Here is a 5,423-nt window from a genome sequence, read left to right on the forward strand (position 1 = left end):
CTGCCCACACTCATTGGGTCATGGTCCATTTCCATCTTTAAAGCCAGCAATGGTGGGTCATGTCTTTCTCAAGATGTCTTTCTCTTTCTGACTGGTCTGCTTCCCTCTTCCCCACTTAAGTACTATATGATTACATTGGGCCCACCTGGGATAATCTCTGTATCTGAAAGTCAGCTGATTAGCAATTTCATCTGCAATCTTAATTTCCCCTTGCCATATAGTCTAATATATTCACAGGTTCTGGGGGTTAGGACATGGACACCTTTGGGGGAGGCAGGGGACCCTGCCTACCACAGGGTCCATCAGTATTCTTTGTTTACAAGCAACAGAAATTTTCTCTAACTTAAGGAGATAGGGAATTTATTAGGTCAATAAAGATTTAACTCATAGAATTACAGAAAAGCTGAATAATTTTGTGTTGGAAAAGATGTGAAATAGAGCAGCTCTGGATATCTAAAAAGTAGGAGATAATTGACAATCTTTTTAATAGACACTACTATGTTGATGAATCAGCTCCAACTATGTTTCATTCTTATGCTGCTCAATATTCAAATTCCAGGAAGAGGTAGAATCTGACTGGCTTACCTTGAGTAATATATCCATTTCTTAGCCAGAATTTGGATGAACACCTTGACTGAGGAACCCCTCAAGATCATACGCAATGAGAGGAAGTTCTTCCCCAGTGCATCATATTCCCTAGATATTGTTACCAGAAGAAGGAGAAATGTATATTAAGCAGGTAAAACAAGAGATGCCCTATGTAGTCAGGAAAGGTATTTTGGGTAATAATAGCAGAGTTGGCTAGGTTGTAGTGGGATCATAATAAACTGTATATTTTGTGAGTAAGTTTAGTTTGACTAGCATGGAGTGTTAAATAGTCCTCACAAGAAAATGGAAAAGTAGGCACAGTTGTTTATGACTATCCCTGAGTATGCAAGTGAAATATTTCACCCAGTGTCACAGGGAATAGGAACCTATCAAATATTTTAAGATTGGTGGATAATATGATTGGAACTATAGTTAAGGAAGCTAAGATTAATGGTTTTGGTAGCATATGCAATAGGACAATAGGATTAGATTCAGAAACACAGTTATGCTACTAATAGCTAAGAATGAATCTCACCTAGTTCTTTCAACACACTCTTGCATATGAAACTGAACTTCTAGCTAGTGAAAGACTAGGCTGATTTCCTAGAAATCAATGATTTCTCCAGATCTTTGGGAAAGGAGACCAGATTCAAGTTTTTCTGTGATGACATAGCTAAAAACACCCACACACAGACTCAGCATAACCTCCCAGAATGACAACCACAGAAACAAGCATACACAAAACCTTCTTTATCCTACTCTCTACCAGACCCCATAATTATCATCTCACTGCTCTTCCTATCCAGTAGCCATTTTTTCCAGTTATTTAGTAACACAATTATACATTCATTCTAGTTACATTCCTAACTAGAATATATTCCACTTTTAATTGCTAGGCGATTTTCAAGGAAAGTAATTTTTTAAAAGTCACACATTTGGAAGTTGATGTTTAGGCTTCACAAAGAGAAATGACTAAAGTAAGATATTTACAGGTTAATAATGTTTGCAATTTACGTACACGACAAAGATAAAAAGAATGCCAGGTGGGGAACTACTCCTCAGGAATCCTACAAGCAATGTGAAACTCAAGCTTGGAATCTGAAAAGGAATGTAAAGTACTATCAATGTACTATCATCATTGCCTAGAAATATTTTCCCCTTGCTTCTGAAACATCATCCATTTTTATCTGGATTATAACAGCTTCTCTTCTGTCTTTCTTGTTTTGCTAGCCAGTGGAATAGACAAGCCATTTTACCATCTGGACTAGAGGAAAGGAAAATTTGTGGCTGAATAAAGCTGAATATTATCTACATAATGATGTCTCTACAGTCCAAAATATCTCTTTCTCAGTGTCCTTATATACACTTAGGCTCTCTTCAAAACAAAATTAAGGGGTATTCTACAAAAGCAATTTCTGGCTATTTACTCCCACCTCTAAGTCAACATTTCCAAACTTTTGACAATAGAAAGTCCAGGCAATATTGAATTTTCAAAGGTTTGGTAATAGCTGAAAAGACTGGATTAAGTTAATTTAGCAAAATATATAGCGCCATATATTTTTTTGAACTGCCATTCAAAATTCTAAATAACACAATTTCCCAAAAGCAAGCAAGGTCAGCACTTGAAGAAGTAACGCTTAGAGGTAGAATTAGGGCTGCCCTAATGTTGCAGGTTTTCAGTTTGTCATGTGTGTGCACATGCACACACGTACATGTATACTCTACTAACACAGGATACGGTGGTGAAAAATAGACATATATCTTGCCCTCATAGAGTTTGTAGATAAGTGAGATCAAACATATATACTAAATGTAGACTATATTTCTAAGAATATAAAACCTGTATTTAAAACATAATAAAACATAGTTTTGGCTTGTGTGAGATTAGAGTACTATCTCTTTATAAAGAGTTAATGCAACCCATATGGTTCATAGCTTTGTATTGTTGTATTTTGTATACACAGCTTTTTATTCTATTTTCAATTTTTTAGATATGGATAAGAATTTCACTTTTCTGAAGAAAAAAGCCTACAAATAAAGTAGCCTGAGTACTGACAAGCATTACCAAGTAAAGGTAAGAGAGGCTGTGATGAGTCTGTTAATCAAGTTATATAAGGCATAGGGAACTGGTAATGTTCAGTATGAAAACCAGTTGTCATAGGTACATGTAGAGTCTCAGAAATTTAGAGCTGTAAGGGATCTTGTTGAGATAATTTAGAATAATATGGTAACTTTTTTAGATTATGAAATTAGGTAGAATCAAGATTACAACTGAAATCTCACAACAGTTCAGTGTTCCGTCTCCAATATCATCCTGCATTTCCATGGCAGCTGGCTTTCAATTTCAGATATGCTGTTATCATTATCATCGTTATCAGTCATTATCATCACTGATATTTACTGAATGTTCATTGTGTGTTGGTTACTGATGTAAGTGCTTAATTATCTTCTTGTCCCTCACAATAACTCTTTATGGGAAAATCTTCATTTTCTAGATATAGAAAGCTAGAATTAGAGAAGTAACCCAGCTAGTGAGAAACAAAGCCAGGAATCAAATATTGGTCTGACTCTAGCAGTTAAAATAAAGCTTTTATCTTTCTTCTAAATCTTCATATTTTTTATCTTTTCACTAATCATCTGATATAGGGTTGTGGATCTCATAGACTATATATCTCTACATTTTGCAATTACTCTCATTAGAAGATTATGTTTTCTAAAGGTATCTAAACATTCACATTTCTAAAAGTTATGCTGAATGTTGGCTCTGAAAGTTGGCTATGTGCTCTGAAGTGGACATTTGTCATTTCTTTTGGCTGCCTGGACTCTGAACCTCTTTCCTGTTTGAGGAATTCCCTACTATACAAATCTTTAGGGGAGGCAGAACTTCCCATTATAGTAGCAGGAAATGCCTGTACCTACTTTCCTATCCGCTACTGGCACAGGATTTAGGCTCTGGTAATCCGATGCCCCCTCCAGGGACTTTGACTCAGGAGCTGGTGATAAGGAAGCATAGTCAAGGAAGAATTCATTTGGCAACAACAGCAGCCGGTTTTGAGTGGCAGAGTTGTCAGGAGCACCACCCTGTATTGGTGTAGGCTGTATCATCACGCTCAGCGGGGTGGCAGCAGTGTCCTCACCAGCCTGGTCATGTGGCATGCCTTAACCTATGATTCTGCATGCTCAGTCTCACTTTGTTTCTGCCAGTTCCCCAAGCTTGCTTCTTCAGTCTTCTGTACACTTCTGGGATCTATCTAACATCTTTTCAATAATTTCCTTTTCCTCATGAAATAACTAGTTTTGGTTGAATACGGCGTTAACTCATACAGTTCCCATAATAAGGAAACAGAAGTAATCACTTTAAGTGTAAGTATATAGTCATTTCATCTTACAAGGATGAGATTCATTAGAAATTAAACGAATCCCTACTATTTTTAGTGGTCTGTGCCAGGCAATGCTGAAGACATACCCGGGTCTATGATCTAGAACCACATCATCTCCACCACAATCCACATCAACAAAATGGATGTCTTGTCCCCAAGCTCTGAACTGCCACAGAACCAGACGCTAGAATCTCTGCCACAGCTGACCGAGGTAATTCCAATTCTTCCTGGGCTTGCAGCGAAATAACCAAAACAGTAGAAAGGTAGCGTTGACTTATGACATTCACTTGACTTTACCAGTCTCAGGTGGGTACATTAATTGGCAGAACCTAAATCATATCTGGAACTCTAGCAGCAATAGAGTCTAAGAAGTGGAGTTCTTAGCTTTCCAATTTTCCAGCATAGGAAGATATGTTAGATAGTTGTAGGGAAGGCTGAAGACAAGCTAGTCAATATAGTCTGTCACAGATCAGCCCACACACTCTCTTCTTTTCATACTTACACTTTCACAGGAAAGGAGAGAAGCAAAGTCTTATCAGTCACCACACCCACTTCTCAATCCAAGGCTGATGTCCTGAAACCTGATGGTTCTCAAATCTGCACATGGAATGCTGGGCCCACCCACAATGTTTCTGATTTTGTGTCTAGGATGCAACCTGAAATTTTGCATTTACAGTTCCTAGGTGATGTTGATGCTGCTTATGCAGATTCAACTGTTTGAGAACCCTCAATCAGGACTCAGCTGGTAAAGTTCTTTAGCTATTTGGGACGGGGTACAGGGGAGATGGATTCTCAGAACAAACTTGGACTACATGGTTGAAGATGGCTCAGCCTCTCCCACCAGGAGTCACTGAATTATGGTATAAAAAAGTATGTCTTCCCCATTACCTCTTTCTCCCACCACTATGTGGACCTTATCTCTTCAGGAAATACATTTGTGTCAAGTCACTCCATCACATTTGAGGCTTTCCATTATCTAGTGTGGCTTAATTAATACAAGATTTCTTATAACAAAATATTGTAAATACATGGCACTGACTTAACAGTTGGTCAGTGGTTGGTGTCAGATGCTAGAAAGATGGAGATCCATGCTACGCAGTCTGAAAGCATTTGGTTAAATAACAGCTATCACTGTGGTAATTTGGGAAGCAGATAAAGTGTCTGCAGAATCCATAACTCCAAGGAAAAGGATTTGAAAGCTAAATGTGTATTGTGGCTACTGACTGTTTAGCAAAGTATAAGATGAAAGAGATGAGCTCACACAGGAAATGGTTTGATGCAAATAGAAATGAAATGGAAAAATTCCAGAAGTTTGGGGCTGCAAATAACTTGAAAAGTGAGCTTCCGCTCGACCCTAAAATATGAGAGAAAAGACTGAGAATGATTTTGATCAATGCAGGTTAAGTAAGACTAATATTTATTTAAAAAAATCAGCCTTTACAGTCTTTACTACCT

Source organism: Hipposideros armiger, unplaced genomic scaffold (genome assembly GCF_001890085.2).
Source record: "Hipposideros armiger isolate ML-2016 unplaced genomic scaffold, ASM189008v1 scaffold_579, whole genome shotgun sequence".
NCBI lineage: Eukaryota > Metazoa > Chordata > Mammalia > Chiroptera > Hipposideridae > Hipposideros > Hipposideros armiger.